Source organism: Rhinatrema bivittatum, chromosome 9 (assembly GCF_901001135.1).
Source record: "Rhinatrema bivittatum chromosome 9, aRhiBiv1.1, whole genome shotgun sequence".
NCBI lineage: Eukaryota > Metazoa > Chordata > Amphibia > Gymnophiona > Rhinatrematidae > Rhinatrema > Rhinatrema bivittatum.
This window is the reverse complement of record NC_042623.1, coordinates 243,028,371-243,048,629: the sequence shown is the minus strand read 5'-3', so window position 1 is coordinate 243,048,629 and position 20,259 is coordinate 243,028,371. Positions and strand designations below refer to the sequence as shown.

General features: G+C 43.9%; 1 protein-coding gene across 1 annotated transcript in view; it reads left to right on the top strand.

The window, feature by feature from the left end:
• The first annotated feature begins 14,632 nt into the window (after positions 1–14,632).
• KCNMB2 (potassium calcium-activated channel subfamily M regulatory beta subunit 2) overlaps positions 14,633–20,259 on the top strand; it is a 177,342-nt gene continuing 171,715 nt past the window's right edge. Inside the window, exon 1 of the mRNA XM_029616729.1 lies at positions 14,633–15,668. The gene's annotated coding sequence lies outside the window, so the exon portion shown is untranslated. The remainder of the gene's footprint in view (positions 15,669–20,259) is intronic.

The following is a 20,259-nucleotide window of genomic DNA, read 5'->3' as shown; positions in this document are numbered from 1 at the left end:
CCTCCCTTATGTATCTAGATTTTCAAACTGCACAACTCACTGGATAAGCACAACATAGCTACCTTGATTCAGGCCATTAATCACCACCCGAATTGACTTTTGCAACTCTCTGCTGAACGGCATTTCTCAGTACAATCTGAAACAGCTCTTGCAGAATAATGTGGCCAGAATTCTGGCAGTGGCCAAAGCCCATCTTAGGTCAACCGCTTTGCCTTTAAATGTGTGACTTAATAGGCCTCGGGCTTTCAGTTGCTGGACACCCAAAATCTGGAATGAATTACCACTACCCCTTTGCCTGCAGCCATGTTACCTCACATTCTAGGGGGAAAAATAAACAAAGGAATGGCTATTCAACCAGGCCTTCCCCCTAGACTGCTTTGTTAGAGAAACAGAAATATCCATTTTGTCAGGACATTTGATTCAATGATGACTGAACTCAAACATTCAACTAAAGTTATTGTTGGTATGCCTGTAAGTTTATTCTAATTAACTGTGATCTGCCATTTTTTGGGGGGAAAAAAGCAGAAGATCAGATGCTTGGAAATAAATAAATTGCCTAACTAAACACCAGACTAGAGCTAGCCCTTATAGTCTGTAAAAGAAAATAAAGAGAGGGATAATGGGATCAAAAACAGTCAGGACTTTTTGCAGACCTTTTTTTTTTTTTCTTCTGGCTGCTTCTTGCAACTTACTCTAGCCAGCTGGCTGCAAAAGCAGAAGGGCAGAGTATAACGTTCTGGGCAAACTGTAAGGTCATTGGGGTCATCTGCAAGTAACTCACTCCAGTCCCACAACCGGACTTTACTTTGCTACATACTTTAAAGAGAAACATAAATACTTCCTGGCTTATTCCACTTATAGGTCCCTTCTCTTCAAGAACAATACAAATCTGGATTCAGTAGTAAGTTAGCAGATTCAAAAGGCAAACTCACAGGTCAGACCGGTCTGGATTGGGTTAAACATCGCACAGATACACTTTCATTTTTCTGTAAGAACACAAGGCTCATGTGTTTCCTCTGTATCCTCACAGCTTGATCGCTGGCAACACTGTCTTGTTCCTAGTGTAACACACACAACACCCCCCCTGCCCATTGTGGAAGTGGACTCTTGGGCTGAGGGACAGTTGGCGCCACCTACAAAGAGGAGCCCTGCAGGTCCCCACTGTCGGCAGGCAGAGCTAACTGAAGCAGAGGCCCAAAAGAAGCTTCACCAATACTCAATAGGTTGAGTTCTCGAGTTCCGAGGCCAGCTAGACTTAGATCTCTGTGGAGGTGAAGATCCATTGTGTAGAAGAATATGTGAGCCAGCACAGTAAGAGAAAGCGGAGTCGGGTCAGTCAGCATTCTGGGCAAGCAGCGGAAAATCAGAGTCAAGTTCAGGCTGTGGTCAGAGACGGACAGAGTACACTCAGGGATGAGGTCCAGGCAGAGGTCAGTCGACAACAATAAGCAGGCAGAGATCAGAGGTAGGTGGAGGTCAAGCAGTGTCAAATCCAAGCCAGGATCAAAAACCAGAAGTCGAAACCGAGGAGAGAAGGAACAACAAAGAACAAGGAGCCATAGGAACTAGGAGTAACACTGAGAGGTGGACAAAGAGGACCTACCAGGATGATGAGGACTGGGGATAAAGACACAGAAGGATCATAGCAGGAACCAGGTGCAGACTTCGGTGAAGAATGCTGAGGTAAAGCACTACTCTGAAGAGGAAATCTTTTGCCGAGGCCCAGAACAACTGCAGAAGTGACCTAATATAGGCCTATGCAGTGTTCATCAAAACTGCAGTCTCTTTAACTTCAGTGCAGGAATGCGCGCGCTAGTCTTAGGAGGCCGTGTCTTGAGAAGAGTGGCGGTGTTCGGCCGTGAGACGGTTGCTGACGATGTCCTGCAGTGGGCACGGCACAGTACTTCAGGGAGGCCTCACCACACCAGAACGCAGCATTTTTAACCAGACCGGGGTAGAGGTGAGAGTGGTAGTCCACGGGGTTAGCCCACGGACCGTCAAGTATAACACCTCCCTTTTCTCAGAGTCATCTTCAGAAGCTGCACAAGTGATGAGAAACACTAATGCAGCTCTGTGGGATCAATCCAAGTCCTCCAGCAATCACCAGGTAGGCACCAGGAATCTTCTGGGAGGTCCAAAAGGAGACATACACTGAAGAACTCAACGTCCACACAGCAGATTGGTTCCAAAAATTTAAAAGAATTTATTGTCCAAATTGTAAACATATCAGGAACAGAATAATAATCTCTGGGGTCAGTTCCAGTAGTAAACAGCAAACAACAGTTCAGAATCTTATAGTAGAAATCTTCTTCAGTAAGGAAAGTCAGAAAAATCTTTAACCCCAAAGGTTTCAGGGTTGCATCTTTTCAAGAGAAAAAATTTCTTAAGGTCTTCACCTTGGCTTCCCCAGCAAGGACAAACACCCCTAAAACTTCTAGAGCTGAGTTCCCTCTGCTTGCCTTCAGTGATCTTGAGCAGCAAAGTCTTCCACCACACTATCCCTTTCTCTTGGGTAGTCAACTTAGACTGTGTCTGCTGAGTCTCTCTATCCTCTCTGCTCACATCTCTCTCTCTAACAGTGCCTGTGACAGCACCATTTATCTTTTCCCAAATCCATCCCCTTTGGGGAATGAACCTCCTACTATTATCCAACCTTATCTATACCATCCTATCACTCAACCTTAGCGGACACCTTCTCATCTCCCTTCCAACCCCTCCTTAATAAGAAGGATACTTGCAAATTGCAAGAACTCTGCATGCACAAAGTTCTCTGTCCTCTCACTGAACCCTGGAAAGCAGGAACCTTCCAGAAAACCTTCTTGGCAGGATTACATTAGTAATCCCATTGTCAATTCCCAAGGATCAATCTGGATTTTTAGGGGCTATGAGATGCTTTGTCAATTTTGCTGTAAGTATCCTATTTTTTTCTCTGCCACACTAAGATGAATAGTATACAAAATAAGTGGTGGTAATTTGGAGTTTAAATGGCATACGATAAGCCATCTAACTGGCAAATTGCACGCATGCTTTTCAGCTAGGCCAGGATTTAGGCACAGGCAATTATGCAGGGCACAAATTTTGAAGGTGCCAAATATCCAGGCCAAGGAAGAGCTCACTTCCGCATGCTTAAGAGCCATATGCCGGCAGAGTTTCAAAGGGGCACTGCCACAGCATTCTGCCTGTGAGTGCCAAAATTTTAACTTGAGAAACCATCCATAATAACTTTTGACTCAGTCTGGACTGTGATTGTAACTTTAGATAAAGCCATTTCAAAATTAACTAATGTTACATTGGAAATGAATAGAGTGTTTAAAACAGAAGAAAACTTGGTTAAACAAAAATCGCAATTGGTGGAATTGGGAAAAAAAATTTCCCAAGGACAGAAAGTACAAACAAATATGATACAAGGGGAGTTGTTACATGCTAGAAATTTAGAAAGATTAGAGAACAAAAATAGGTACTTAAATTTAAGAGTAATTAATTTTCCTTTATTAAAGTTCTCTAACTTACAAGATCATTTTAAGAGATACTTAAAGGAAATATTAAAGATTCCAACAGAAGCTCTTCCCACCATTGCTAAGATTTACTATGTAGCATCTACCTCAGTAAATGAGGAACATACATTTGCTGTAAATGTCTCAGAATGATTAGAGTCCTCAGCTGATCCTATTGTTGAAAAGAAAGGAACAGTTTTAGTTAAATTTGTTTTCCCCTCAGATAGGGATACAGTATTGAGATTATTTCTGCGTAATAGATCAGTAAAATTCTGTGACTATCAAATATGGATCTATCCAGTGCCAGAAAACATCCATGAGAGGCTGTGAACCAAAATCTAAATACATAGCATGATAGACAGTATCACAAGAAGAAATACCTAGGAAAGGTCCAGTACCATTTTGTGAAAAACAAAAGGGAAAATGGGTAAGCGCAGTATGAAATAAAGGACCTGAAAAAGGAGGTGGCCATGTATTAACCACAGAAGCAAAATGAGTAAAGGTACAGGTCATTGAAGGTTGTATAGGAATTGCAGAAACACACAATGTAGGTGTATCAGAAGTTCCACAAATAGTCCATTTTTCTTTCTCTCTACAAGAATAAGTAAGGTAACTAAGCTGACGGAGTAAATGCTGAGGACACGAAGGGGAAGTCTCATTAATAACAGATGAATTCCACAAGGAAAGCATTGTAGAAGAGGAAAAACCAAATTTAGTGTATTGATTAGCATTAGCAGCAGGGGGAATAGAATAAGGAGGTCCAAAAGTCTGGTTACCATAAAAACAAGCTGCAAAAGAAGAAATAAGGGAAGAAACTTGTGCTTGAGTTCCAGCAATTGGACAGGCAAGAGCATGATAGTAGCAAGAAACATTTGAAAGAGATAGTGGTATTGTCAGAACAAAACCTGCCATTTGAGTGGTATGAAAATGTTGAGAACACGCAATACAAGGAGTGTTGGGGTACGATGTAATAGAATGTTTATACATTAATTGATACCACATATTGGTAGAAAAAGGTGAATGTGTAGGTAAAGAGAAATTAAGCAAAAGGTCAGGGGAAAGAAGAGTAAAAGTGTAAGGAAGAGAGCAGAGTAAATAAAAAACATATCGTAAAAACAACCCAGCGTAAAAGGAAAGAATTCCTAACTTTGAAAAATCTATCAGAACAGGTACGATATCCAGCTAAATGTATAATGCGGTTTGAAAATCAGAGATACATATATTACTATCCGGGAGATTTAAAAAGATTTTTAGAATCCAAAAAATTAATTGGAGGTAATATAAGCCAATCTAACAGCTGTTAGAATAGATTAAGGAGTGTGAAACTTTCTTATATTATTAGATTTATTTCTTATTAAGCTCATTTAATTAAGAAGTATAATGTAAAATTTCATGGTAACAGATGATTTCCATTGTTTAAAATGCTTAAGGTATTAACTACCTTTATGTTTTGCTGTTATATAATTTTTTAGTGTCATATTTGTTAAAGATGGGAAATCATATTTGTATTGACAGTTTTTTGTCATAATTATTTGAAAAATCAATAAAGTATAAATAAAAAAATAAAAAAAAAACAATATATAAAACAAATTGACCAACAAGGCATAGAATGACAAGTTTTAAACTCTTTAAATAAAAGGTACATCAGCAGTGCTTGTTGTTTTGCCAAAAGTTAATAATGCCACAGAACTGATGGCCTGAAATACTATCTAGGGTTCAGCAAATGGCAAAACATAAAAAAGTGGGTCTTCAAATCTTTTTTAAAAGTTTTATAACATGCTTGTTTTCGAAGGGAGACTTGCAATTGATTCCATAGCAGAGCTCCTGCTATTGATAACATAAGCTCTCTGGATTCAGTGAGGTAAATTTTCTTAGGACTGAGAATATCCAATAGGCACTGTCCTTCTGATCTTAAATTCCTCACAAATCTGTGAAGTTTGAGTGACAGATTAATGACAAAAGATAAATCATTATTGAGAGGATTGTGAATAATAGCTTTTTGCAATGAATGCAAAATTGAACAGGCAACCAGTGAAGGGCCTTTAAGTACAGGAGTAATGTGATCAAAACAAGAGGTCCCTGAAATAATTCTGGCAGCAGAGTTGTGAACTGCTTGAACAGATTTGATGGTGTAAAGAGGTAAACCGAGAAAGAGCAAATTGCATCAGTCAGTTCTTAGTAGAATTAAAATTGAACCACTATGCACAAGTCTGTTTGATTTAAGTAAGGCTTTAATTGCCACAGCATTCTGAGCTTCTAATAGGATTTCTGTACCAAAGTTGCTGAGGTAGATTTTAAAAACATGCGTGCGCGTACTTTTGTTCGCGCCACCAGCACGAACAAAAGTACACCGGATTTTATAAGATACGCACGTAGCTGCACGTATCTTATAAAATCTGGGGTTGGCGCGTGCAAGGCTGTGCAAAATCGGCAGCCTGCACGCGCCGAGCCGCGCAGCCTGCCTCCGTTCCCTCCGAGGCCGCTCTGAAATTGGAGCGGCCTCGGAGGGAACTTTCCTTCCGCATCCCCCCACCTTCCCCTCCCTTCCCCTATCTACCCCACCCCCCAGCCCTACCTAAATCCCCCCCACATTTGTTGGGCAAGTTACGCCTGCTTGAAGCAGGCGTAACTTGCGCGCGCCGCCTCGGCATCCCCCGGCACAGGCCACAGTGCCGGGGGACTCAGGACCACCCTCCCGGCCCACCCTCGAAACGTCACCACGCCCCCGGACACGCGTAGCCGCGCATATCTTATAAAATCCGGGGTCAGCGCGTGCAAGGCTGCGCAAAATCGGCAGCCTGCGTGCGCCGAGCCACACAGGCTGCCTCCGTTCCCTCCAAGTCCCCCCACCTTCCCCTCCCTTCCCCTATCTACCCCACCCCCCAGCCCTACCTAAATCCCCCCTTACCTTTTGTTGTGCAAGTTACGCCTGCTTGAAGCAGGCGTAACTTGCCCACGCCGCCTCAGCATCCCCCGGCACAGGCCGCAGTGCCGGGGAACTCGGGACCGCCCTCCTGTCCACCCCCGAACCATCGCCATGCCCCCAGGACACGCTCCCGGACCACCCCTTCCCGCTCCTTTTACAAAGCCCCGGGACTTATGAGCGTCCCGGGGCTTTGCGCGCCCCGCGGCCTATGCAAAATAGGTGCACCGGCGCATGAGGGCCCTGCGCGCGTAAATCCGGCAGGATTTACACGCGCAGGGCTTTTAAAATCTAGCCCATAGTGTGTGTTTTAAGATTAAAGTTGGTGTTAATGATCACACCTAAATTATGGATTTGAGAACTGATTGGTAGGGAGCAACCAAAGATGTCAAAATTGGATTGAAAACTGTTCTCATTCTTCCAACTAAGATACACAACTTCAGTTTCGTTTAGGTTCAAATAAAGTCTATTATGGGCTAACCAGCTGTTGATAGTGGATAAATAGAGTGATAACAGGCCAAGGGTAGTTTGGTGGTCAGTATTACAAGAAAAAAATAATTGAATGTCATCTGCATAGATATGATATGGGAGACCCAAACCAGAAAGAATCTTACATAATGGACAAAGGTAAGTGGTGAAGAGAACTGCAGAGAGGGATGAACCCTGAGGAACCCATTTGGAGTGGAAACCAGTCAGAGGTATCTGTGCCACAAATTATTTGTTGAGACCTTTATGAGAGGAAAGAAGAGAACCGGTTATGAATGGTCCCTCCAATACCAATTTAAGGTAGACGAGTACATAAAATCTCATGATTTAAAGTGTCAAAGCCTGAAGAAAGGTCTAAAAGGACAAGAAGAAAATTACAACCCCCCCTCCCCCATCAAACCCTAGGTGGAGTGTATCAAAACTAAATCTGAGTAAAAGCTCTGTACTGTACTTTTTCCGAAAACCAAATTGGAAATTATCTAAGACATGATTATCATCTAAGAATTTTTAGATGATAATCATGTCTTAGATAATTTCCAATTTGGTTTTCGGAAAAAGTACAGTACAGAGCTTTTACTCAGATTTAGTTTTGATACACTCCACCTAGGGTTTGATGGGGGAGGGGGGGTTGTAATTTTCTTCTTGTCCTTTTAGACCTTTCTTCAGGCTTTGACACTTTAAATCATGAGATTTTATGTACTCGTCTACCTTAAATTGGTATTGGAGGGACCATTCATAACCGGTTCTCTTCTTTCCTCTCATAAAGGTCTCAACAAATAATTTGTGGCACAGATACCTCTGACTGGTTTCCACTCCAAATGGGTTCCTCAGGGTTCATCCCTCTCTGCAGTTCTCTTCACCACTTACCTTTGTCCATTATGTAAGATTCTTTCTGGTTTGGGTCTCCCATATCATATCTATGCAGATGACATTCAATTATCCTTCTGTTGGAATCTTTAATATTTCAGAACAATACCTTCCATTACTTTAGCAGGGAAAGGCAAAGAGCAAACGGATCTATAATTGGTCAAGTCAGTAGGTTTCTTGAGAAGGGGATTAATTTGTCCCTTTCTACTGGTACCCTTCCCTCAGTGCCTGTGGAAAGGCACAAATTGACAATTCTGGAAAGAGGTTCACAGATGTCATCAATCAACACTTTTTTGATGGTGGTACTACAGGGGTACAATGCACAGGTAGTGGAGTTTTAACTATTGAAATGATTTCAACCTTACTAGTTTTCCTCAAAGGAAGACCAAATAGGGCATCATTTTCAATATGCTAGTCAACGGGCTTAGGTAAATTAGCTAATGAGAAGCCTAAAACAGAAATCTTGTCTTGAAAAAAGGCCACAAATCTATTAGGAGAGATATCATGAGAATGCGAGAGAGAATTGGTCTTAATGTTGGTTAATCTAGTGACAGTAAAGAATAACTCTTTGGAGTTATTCAGGGTAGAGCGAATTGATTAGTCGATGTGACTGTTTTTTGCATTGATAACTGCATCTCGGTAGGTCACCAATCTTTCCTAATAAATCTGCTTATTTAGAACAGAGCAACATTTGCACAAACTACACTTTGCTTTCAAAGAAGGGCCTTGTCTCGGTTTGTGAGTAAATCATGGGGTTCTAGTTGCTCTTTTGGCATAAGGTTTAAGAAGTGCAACATTATTTAATGATTTCAATAGGGAGTCATTCCATTGGGCAAAACATTGAGAGGTCTTGCGAATTCATACATTTAATAAGGGGGGTGGGGGACAAATCTAGCTTGTCAGTGTCAATAGATCCCCTTTTCATGACAGGCTCACGATTGCAGTGGGTACAGTGATATGAAATGATAGCAGAAAATGATCACTCCATAAGGTATCTTAACAAGAAATAGAAGGGAAATCATGGGCTAACATAGAATTACTGATAAAAACTAGGTCCAAGGTGTGCTCATTGCAATGGGTAGAACCCATTTAGATTTAGATTTTATTAATTTATGAATCGCTTAACACAAAAGAGGACTAGGTGATATACAAAGGAACATACATAATAAAATGTAAAAACAGAATAAAACTTAAGGGGTAGATTTTCAGACGAGCGCGAATAGCCTACTTTTGTTTGCGCTCCAGGCGCAAACAAAAGTACGCTGGATTTTAGTAGATACGCGCGTAGTCGCGCGTATCGGCTAAAATCCTGGATCGGCGCGCGCAAGGCTATCGATTTCGTATAGCCTGCGCGCGCCGAGCCGCGCACCCTACCCCCGTTCCCTCCTAGGCCGCTCCGAAATTGGAGCGGCCTAGAAGGGAACTTTCCTTTGCCCTCCCCTCACCTTCCCCTCCCTTCCCCTACCTAACCCACCCGCCCGGCCCTGTCTAAACCCCCATCCTACCTTTGTCGGGGGATTTACGCCTCCCGGAGGGAGGCGTAAATCCCCGCGCGCGAGCGGGACTCCTGCGCGCCGGGCCGCGACCTGGGGGCGGGTACGGAGGGCGCGGCCACGCCCCGGACCGCCCCGGGCCGTAGCCACGCCCCCGTACCCGCCCCCAAAACGCTGCCGACACGCCCCCGCAACGCCGCGCGCTCAGGCCCCGCCCCCGACACGCCTCCCGACACGCCCACTCCAAAAACCCCGGGACTTACGCGAGTCCCGGGGTTCTGCGCGCGCCGGTGAGCCTATGTAAAATAGGCTCACCGGCGCGCAGGGCCCTGCTCGCGTAATTCCGCCCGGTTTTGGGCGGATTTACGCGAGCAGGGCTCTGAAAATCCGCCCCTAAATGAATAAAAACAACAACATCAAAAATCATAAAATGTTATAAGGTCAGCATAAAACTAAATAAAACAATACTAAAAACATGACTTCCAAAAAAACAGTATAAACAATAAGAAATAAAATAAGGATTACAAATAAGCATAATTAAAAAGATAGGATTTAATTGACTTTCTGAAATTCTTAATGGAGTCTTGATTTCCAGAGTAGGACCTGCTATAGAGAAAGTGCATTCATGTGTGACATGGAGTCTGGCGAACCTTGGGGATGGTGCATCAAGAAGACCACATTATGATGAGCGCAGGGATCTTGTGAGTTGATAAAAGTGAAGCATGGCATTAGCCCAAACAGAGAGCTCATCATTCAGCAATTTAAAAATTGTCATTGCAACCTTGTACTTTATCCTTTCAGAGATGGAAAGCCACTGTAATTCGATCAGAGCGGAGGTGATATGATCAGAAAGTCTTAAGCCAGAGTGAAGGCAGGCAGCAGCATTGAGTAATAGCTACAAAGGCTTAATGGCTATATTGGGTAATCCAAGATAAAGCAAGTTGCAATAGTCAACTATAGGGAAGAGTGAGGCTTGTAGTCCTGTACGAAAATCCCATGCATGGAGGAGTGCATACATAGCTGATAAAAAGTTGTCACACGATGGAGGTAGGGAGTTGACATCGACATGTAAGTTAGTCTCCCAATATCAAGATGTTATTAAGCTCTTGTCTGATTTCTAGTAGGATATCAATCACAGTGACATAGTTCAGATATTCAGAGACATAGCCGTGTTAGTCTGTTGTAGCAAAAATGACAAGAGACGGGTGGCACCTTATAGACTAACCAATTTATTGAGGCATGAACTTTCGAGGATAGAGTCCACATCAGATGCATAGTTGTAATCAAGTTAACTGGGGGGGGAGGGCAATAAAACAAAAAAAACACCCCAGTCTTTATTATTAACAAATAATATTTCATGAGGGGGGTTCAATATCAAGAGGGCCCATACTAAGGCCAAGACGACCTTTAGAAAATATGAGAAGACCACCACTTCTTTCTTAACAGGTCTGGACTTGGAGAAATGTTGATAGCCAGGTGGGCAATGTTGATTTAAGAGAGCATTATCAGAATCTAATAATCAGGATTCAGTGATGCATAATAAATCAAGCTGGGAATCAGCGAGAAAATCGTAGTAAATTTCTACTCTTTTCTTAACAGATTGTGCATTAATCAAACAAATAAAAAGAATACATGAAGCAAGAGAAGCAACAGAGAAAAGAGAGCTTGAACACTTAATTTGCTGTGCTCTTAAAGGTGGATCTGTTTTGCGCTTAATGGGCTGGATTTTAAAAGCCCTACACGCGTAAATCCAGAGGATTTACGCATGTCGGGCCTATTTTATAAAGGCCTGGTGACCCGCGTAAAGCCCCGGGAAGCTGGAATTTTAAATCATGCGCACACTTGCACACATATGATTTAAAAAACACACAAAATTAGGTGCATGCACCTAATTTTGAGGTCACTCAAGCAAATGTACTTAACATATCTTCTTGAGGACTTTGCCAGCTTTAACAACAGTTCAAGTAAGTTTGCATTTGTTTTAATTGCTTTTAACAAAATCTCACAATCTCTCTTCATTATACATTCATTGTTATTGAGATGGATCTCATAATCTTTTTCCATCATGTAACAAAGACTTAGATAATTCCCTCCAGTTCAGAAGTCCAATAAACATCCATCAACAATTCTAACTTCTCCCTCATCAATCAAGAAACTTATCTGGATTTTCTTCTTTCCCTTTGCTTCAAGAAACCTGCAAGGCAAATCTCTGTTTTGTACATTTTCTCTAAATAAATTAGTGCACTTTCATTGCACACATATTGGTATGAGGCACCAAAATCCAGGTAGCATCTGTGCTTGCTGTCTTGATTTGGGTTGTTTTTTACCTTCAACAAACAATTTGTCTGCTAACATCATTACTGACATTTTCTTTTTGATCTGTGTTCCTGCATTACTGCAGTTTGGAAGCTTCCCCTCCTTTGTTATAGACACAGAAACTATAGTCACCAGTGCAAATGTCTCCGTAAGCTTTTTCCACATCTCTTTCCCTATAGGCAGATCTGCAGTTAGCTTTAAGATGTCATCACTTATGTGCAGGATGAGTTGTGCTTTAAGCTTGTCTTCATGCCTTTTCCACTACTGCTTGGCTTCTCTCTCTCTTGGCCAGGAAGTCTTTTTCAAATGCATCCATAATGTCCATTTTGCTGAAGAGGGCTCGCATCTTGGTTGACCATGCAGGATAGGATTTTCCATTTTCTAGCATCACAAGGTCTTCCATTTTAACTTGAGCTATGTTGCACAAAAAAATGTATATATTCTTTTGAAACTTTCTGGTGCGGCTAAAACACATTCTGTGTTTAAGACCTGTTACAGTCAAAATAAGGGTACTCACTGGGTGTCAAACCCCAATGTTGGAAGCTATAGTTCAACCTTTTTGTGTTCAAAGTAAGTAGCCCAGAAGAAAGAATGCACATACCACTTAAATATGAAACTGTTTTTAAAACTTATTATTATTTGAGAAATAAAACATCTATGCAAAACAAGAAGGCTGCAGCACAGATGCAGAGCAGTTGAAACCTGAAAGTAGCAAACAGAGAGAAAGAGAAACATCATCTCAACATCTTTGCCCAATCACAAGCCGTAAGTGCTAAACAGAGAAAGAGCGAAACATTTTAACATTATCTTATGTTATATAACGGTGCATTAGTCCAATACACACAGACATGTATAAGAGCCTTCCCTCTCTTTTACACTTTTAGGAGTTGATGATCCCAACATTAGGATCCAGTGGAATATCTGCATTGTTTCCTTTTCATATAGGACGGTTGTTGTTTGAGTTCTGGGAGTCAATGCTGTGAAGCAATGCATAACCCTGAAAAAGTCACTCGGACCCCGAAGTTCCTGGTATTGGATGGACTTTGTGTCATTGTTACTGAAGTGATGACGTAATTTAAATTCTATTTCTTTGGCGAGTAGTAAGAAGGAAACATCCAAGTTCAGCCCAGCAGGCCATTTCAAAGATGACCTGCAACCAGCGTAGTATGCATTTCTTTTAATTGATAAATTCAGGTATTTGCAAAGTTGCTGCCTATCTCAAAAGTCACAGATGACTCGTTCATCAGGCACTGTGTCATGATTTCTCAAACCTATTTGTATTACGCATATGCATTTAAAGCAAAGTTTTTGATATTTAAAAGTATGAGGTCCAGTTATGATTTTACAGGATTGTTTGGGGGAGACTGGAGGTAGGGATATGATTGTTGAGTTTAATTTTACAAAGCTCAGAGGAGGGGGAGCCTATGGGCCTGAAAGTTAATTGGGGGACAGGCGCAAGGCTGAAGATGTGCCTAGTGCAGTGGTTCACAAGCCTGACCTGGGGAACCCTCGGCCGATCAGATTTTCAGGACATCTTCCGTGAACAAGCTGGTATGGGAGAAGAGTTGGGACTACAAGGTCTGTGTGAGTATACGCTGGCTCGTAGGCCCCGTGCTGATTTAATTTCTGCACAAAGTTCTACAGCAGTTGCCTGAGGAGCACAGGAGGGAGAGGCAAGGGGGGGGGGGGGCTTACTCTGGGCAGGGGGGTAAAGGAGGATCTGGGGACGGGGACCGCTGCTGGGCAGGCAGCTGGGAGGCAGAGAGGGAGGGAGGGAGCTGCCGCCGCTGCTGTTGGGCAGAGGGTTGGTGGGGGGGAGGGGATGAGCTGTGCCACCTTATTGTGTGTCTCTGTGTACAGGCCTTCTGATAGCACATCACTGCCGTAAGGATGGGTGTGATTTGTGGAAATATAGCTTTGGCTTGCCTCCCACTACGTCTAGCTTGTCCCGGCCAAATGCTTCTCCCTAAAGACACCACTGTTCATACTGTACGAGTCTAGAGTGCATGTTCCTGATGGATGGAGAGGTAGATTTAGAAAAGAAGCAGTAAAGGGGAGGGACAATGGGAGGAAACGTGTATGGGGATATGTGGAAGGCAAAGAATGTATTGTTGGAGCGTGGTCAAGCATGTCTGGGTACGTATAGAGGAAGAAAAGCAAGTAACTCCATTACTGACACACACACACACACACACACACATTCCTCGCAGACATCGCTCATCTTATGTTGATGGACAAAGCAAATGTCCTTTAAAGATGCTGTTATCTACTAATCCATGACCTCCCATTTCACTTCACCCTCAGCGTTTGTTTCATGCTATCTGGACCATGCCAGCAACCACAGGGAAAAGCTCTTTCAAAAATGCAGTATCGTTGCTATTTAGCGGTCTCTAGGATCTCATGTATCGTTTTTGGAGCCTAAGAAGAGACATTCTGGGTTTTTAATTAGTGGAAAATGGGTAATTAAGTGCCATGAAAGAATCCAGCTGCTGTCCCCCCAGTGCTGTTTATTAATGTTTGAAAGTGATGATCAGAATCAAAAACCTGCACCACTGGTCTGACAGAGCACACACTGCCAAGCTTCTTGTTAAAGGCGGGCTTGCCCATGAAAGCAAACAGAATTATAAAACACACTAAATAAATATCGTCAAATTGCACAGATTCCTTGACAAATAAAAGGTAGGGGCTTTGTCACCATAGCTTTGTTTCCTCACAAAAGGATGCTACAGTTTTACAGAACAAAGGGGACACCCCCATGCATGTAAGCCTCCATAAAACGAATGCATGTATAAATACGAAGCAGACAGACATTTTCAGACACGCCTGGCTTCTGGTTCTGTTTACACTCTATTTTATCTTTACATTTAGAGAGCTTTCCTATAACAGGAATCGTCCAAGAGGAACTGCCAGTTTCCAAGGAGACTCCCTGATGAATCAGAGAGACCTGGACGTTCTGTATCTTCCTAATTCACGAGATCTTACGTTTCACATAGGAAAACAGATTTCAAACGCGGCTGACACCGACCATGAATTTCTGCTGCTAACCAAAAAAAAAAAAGAGAAAGAGCAGCAAAGCTTTCCTTCGTAGCACAGGAGCCAAATGAGCCTGCACTCCCCGTGCATCTCGCTTGCTTAGGAGGTCTCCGAGAGGAGGGGATTTCTCCTTATCACGCATGATTTGAGAAAAACAAGTACTCTCCGAGGAGAAGGGAGATCAGCCGGAGGCTGGGGGCAGGGGGAGGGGGGGGTGAAGACTGAAGAGCACAGGAATCGAGCAGACAACGCCGTGCCAAGAGGCTCTTGGAAATGCATCCGCCTGCCGCCTTTGCAAAGGTAATGACGGTGTCCTAAGAAACCTCACCTTGCCGTTCGCATGCCTGCGCCTAGAAAAGGACTAACAAACCGGAGCAGCGTCCAGCAAAAAGCCTCCACCCAAGCCGGGTTGCATCCTACCGCCGGGGCAGCCTCTTTGTGCGCACTAGCTACGCGCTAACTTTTAAGCCTGGACCTTCATCGGGAGCAGAGTCGGCCACCTATTTACAAGGAAGGTAGCAGCGCAGAGCCGATGGGGGAAGTCGCCGATCCAATGCGGGGCTGAAGTTTGCTGCCGCTGATGGGAAGCACCGTAATGTCCATGGAGCATCTGCACCAAGCAGCAGGACGTGGAGCCAGCAACACTACTCGGAGAACGAGGAGCGCTAGAAACTGTGACAAGAAGGGCTTTGTCAAATAAGCCCGCTGGGTTTCTATTGACTTTTTTTTGGGGGGGGGGGACAAAGAGCACCTAACTGGGGTTGTTTGTTTGGTTTTTTTTTTGTTTGGCTGGAGGGGCAGAAAATCAGCGAGCCGCCCGCGTTTCCTCGCGTATTGCTGGGACCATGCCGCTGGGACATCAAGAAAAGTTCCAGGACGAATATTCAAAACGGACTTACGGAGAAGCTTGCCCTCGCAAATAGGAATTGTTCTTCCAAGGTGAAAACATCAAGAGCATAGTTTAAAGGGAGGTGGGGGGGAAAAAAATTCCTTCTGTCAGATAACAATTGCAACCTCTGCACCAGGAAGAGCTGATCCACTACTGCTGCTGCTAAGGTAATTCCAGGCTGGATAATACCCCCTAACGTGTGTGTGGTCAGGAACTGATGATCCGAGAGTTTGATACCATGAAGCTAAAGTCCATTCAGTAATATAAAGTTAGTATGCTGCATTTAAATGTAATCACTGAACTTTTACATTTTAAAGAAAAAGATTATTAGTTTGTTACCTGTTAGGAAAGGTTTCAAGCAGAGGTCATTTTACTGGCAAAGAATTTGATGTGTTGTTTTGCAATGAATATATTAGCTTTTTATATATCACAGGAATGAAATAAGCAGATCTGAACATCTATGGTCTGAAATCAAAGGCTTCAGGTACAACAGCTCAATGAAAGAAGAATACAGATGATTATCAGCAGTTTAAAAATAACAATTTGACTAAAATCCACTATTGGCCTTCAGCTGGAATTACCAAAATGGGTGTAAGCAGATGCCAGTGTATGTAAATGAGCTGCTGTGAGAAACCTGATGCATTCAGTAGTTCAATGTCAACATGGCCCAATGGCAGTGCCGTGTGCTGCATACACGCAAGACCTGGGGTTGGTGTCCAAGTTCGGCTTCTGTTGCTGGGCCCAGCAGAGGCTGAGGATGCTGCATTTGCAGACCCCCCCTCGGAGGCAGGCAGCTCCGGCCATCCTGCATAAACAAACCTGGTGGCCAGGCTCACACGTGCCAGGCTCCCGAGGCAGCCATGGGCTGTGGGACCTGGCAAGGACTTTTCATGTATTCGTTGGGCTTGGGAGAGGGTTTAAATGAAAAGGCGAGGATCAAAAATCTGTGCGGCTGCAACTGAAGGCTAACTGCAGCGTAGTCCCAGCAGGAGCAGGTTCCAGTTAAGGTGGAAACCTAAAGGAGGAGGGGTGAAAGTGCCAGACAAAAAAAACCAGAAAGTCTCAACACTAGAGCAATGGGGTTATGTTGAGGACTGTGATTTCCTCTTAATTGCAAAAAAAAAAAAAAAATACCACCGAGCAAACACATTTTTTTATTTTAAAATTATTTCTGTCACAAAAGCAAAATTGCATGTTGACTCGTGAAATTCTTTTCAAATGCAAATGATAGCCTACTAAGCAGGTGCAGACGCTGAAACTATTAATCAACAGGCCGTGATCCAAATTGACAACCCCACTTCAGAGTGGAGTACGAAATCTGTTTTGTAGCTGAATTGTCAGCAGCACCCACGAGCAATGAACAATGCTCCATCAATTTTCTACTTGGCAGTGCTAAGTATGTGACCTTAGCTATCGCCACGCGTGATGATTAGGCCCTAGTAAATAAAAGGCCTCCGGAAGCAATGGTACTGAAGAAAAGAAAAGGTAATGGGTTCTGGTTTCTACATTTTCCTTGCCCGTTCTAGTTTCCTACATACAGCTTTGTAAGATGAGCAATTGTAATGGAAAAAAGTATAAAAGCAATGGGTGGGCATGGGAACGAGATACGATGAGCACTATTTATTTATTTATTTTTTTTGTTTTGTTTTTTTATACCGACCTTCCTACATTAGATGCAAATCAAACCGGTTTACAAAGAACAATAACTTGCCTGACAGCATTACATGGAACAATGAACATTTAAGCAACTTTAAGTAACATAGTCAAAGAGAAGAAAAACAAAATATACAATTTGAATTACATAGTAATACATAGTAATACTCCTCATAAAAGTGTCCAGGATCATTAAAAAAAGAAAATAAAAAAAATACCGAAATCTGAGCAGCCTTACAGCTTCCCTCATTTCTCTGTCTGTCCCGCTCTGGTTCTTTCTTTGGTGGCCAGATGTTAGTTCTGGGAGGCTTTGTGACCGCTGTTTCTAGCCACTGTTGTGCTCAGCTTTTATTGTGTCTGTCTGCTTTGTATTTGTTTGACCTTGAGCCTCCCTCCAGGCAATATTTTCGGAGCGCATCCAATCTCATTTCCTTCTTCATTTAGCCAGGGCCTGAGACAAAGCCCCGGAAGATAGCGGCGGCGGCTGCTGTGAGGATTTTCCCGGACAGGAGCACAAAGGTCCTGCAGGCCTGAGCTAGGGAAGCAGCCGGCCAGTTGCTTCAGCCAATCAGACGGCTTGGAATCTAAGCGGCCGTTCTGTCTCGGCTCCAGGCTTCTAGAATGCTCTGAACGGCATTAGTCGGCCTCCGACTGCCCAGCTGTAAAAATAAGTTTGGTCATAGATCCAAAATGATGGCAGAGAGAGACCCTTCTGTCAATAGGACCTATGATACTGACAGGAGAAGAGAGCCAGCCTGCAACCTTTAAAGGCTTAAACAGAGGGAGGACACTTTTCACAGGGCTCGGCATGGGTACAATGCGTGTCTATTTATGCCGATTTGCTCTGTCTGAAAATTGCTTCCCAGGACGGCGACTAAAAAAAAAAATATAGCCCTGCGGTTTCATAATGTGTGTAGTGGTGAAGCACCCATAGTGGGTGCCCTTCAGCAGCCAAACCAGCAGGAGGTTTCTGCCCGTGAATAGAAAGTATGGATTCTGGAGGAGTAGTGGATGGGAGAGGGATGCGGGGGAAGGGATTGGATAGTGAATGTAGGGATCACGTGGGGGCTCCGGGGGGAGGGGGGGATGTCACGGATGAATCTTCCATCGTGGATCAGGGGTGTGTGTGTGGGGGGGGGAGGGGGGGATGTCATGGATTCTTCCATCGTGGATTAGGTGGGGGGGATGTCCATTGCTGCTCAGGAATCAGGCCTGGGATGATTGTAGAGATGTGAATCGTGTCCTCGATCGTCTTAACGATCGATTTCGGCTGGGAGGGGGAGGGAATCGTATTGTTGCCGTTTGGGTGTTTGAAGTATCGTGAAAATCGTGAAAATCATGAGCCGGCACACTAAAACCCCCTAAAACCCACCCCGACCCTTTAAATTAAATCCTCCACCCTCCCGAACCCCCCCCCCCCCCCCAAATGCCTTAAATTACCTGGGGGTCCAGCGGCGGTCCGGAACGGCCTCCTGAAATCGAATCCTGTTGTCTTCAGCCGGCGCCATTTTTCAAAATGGCGGCACAAAATGGCGGCGGCCATAGACCAACACGATTCGACTGCAGGAGGTCGTTCCGGACCCCCGCTGGACTTTCGGCAAGTCTTGTGGGGGTCAGGAGGCCCCCCCAAGCTGGCCAAAAGACCCTGGGGGTCCAGCGGGGGTCCGGAAAACGATCTCCTGCCGCGAATCGTTTTCCATACGGAAAATGGCGCCGGCAGGAGATCGACTGCAGGAGGTCGTTCAGCGGCGGTAACCCCCGCTGAACGACCTCCTGCAGTCGATCTCCTGCAGTAAGTTAATAGCATGGAAATGCTCCGTGAGTAAAGAAGGTGTGCTACATGGAGAAATCGCCTTTGTTTTTCAATCATGGGCCATATTTCTGTGCCATTGAACTGCAAATCTGCACCACTGTGTCCCCGCCACTCACTTTTGTACCAAAAGCCGTGCGCTGCTTCGAGCTGTGGATGCACGTGTGGCGTATGAATTTTTCAAATAAATAAATAACTACCTGGCAGCTTTCAAAAGATCAGTGCTGATCGCTTCCCACCAATCGCATGGAGGCTTCTAAGTGTCCCCCCCCCGTCATCCTTGTATTTCTAGGTTGAAGAAATGCCGGGCAGTGTAAGATCACATTTTCAAACTGGTCTGCAAAAAGTTCTAGCCTGCAGTAAGAGGAAACTGCCATGGAAAAGCAGTATGCATATGGTGATCCTTTCCCAGAGGGGGGTATCACGAGTATGCAGTGCATGCTGAAGCAATCCTTATGGAAATTGTTCGTGCACATATTCCGTTCTTGCATTCTCATTACATAGGTGGCTTTATGGAGGAGCTCCTGAGAGTCACAGCTCATTTTCAACTTCAAAGCAGGAGTTGGAGTTTGTCTTAATGGCTTTTGGCACGTTGGCCTCCTCAGCTTGCATTCATGGTTTTAAATCGGGATCAGTCCCTGGGGTTGACGCTGAGACGCTGAATGCAGCAGTGGCTCTGACCTTCCCTTCCCACGAGTGCTTAGATCTGGCCGATAAAAAGCAAGAAATAAAAATAGGTGCATGGTTTTTAAGGTTCTAATCACGGACTATGCGTTATAGGGTAGAGTTTCTGCCTTTTTTTTTTTTTTTACTTAAAAGACTGGAAGCTTGCAAATACTGGCAGTGATTCTAAAGCCTGGGGAAGTTGCAGGCTTGCCAGTGCACACACAGCTGACCTCTGTGGAGTGGGAGATCGCACCGCGCAGGAGGGAGACACTCACAACAGCAACAGCCTCTTTGCAAATCTGTATTTTGGAGAGGTTGGTCCTGTTCTTACCTTCTTATGAAGGACAAAGGAAGGACTGCTTTGCCTGAATATTTTGACCACAGGAAATTTAACTCAATCTCTGACCCAGAAGTTCAATTTCCCGTGGTAAAAATATCCGAGCAAAGCAGTCTTTTGTTTAACACACTTCCCCGCATTGCAGGGTAATAGCTAATAAGCTCATTACTTTGCAATTTGCATTTGCATACGCTAATCGTAGCACGGATTTTAACCTGCATTTTAGCACTTTGTTTTTTCATGCATAATGCTCTGTTAAATACTAGGATTTATTTTGCAGAGAAAAATGCAT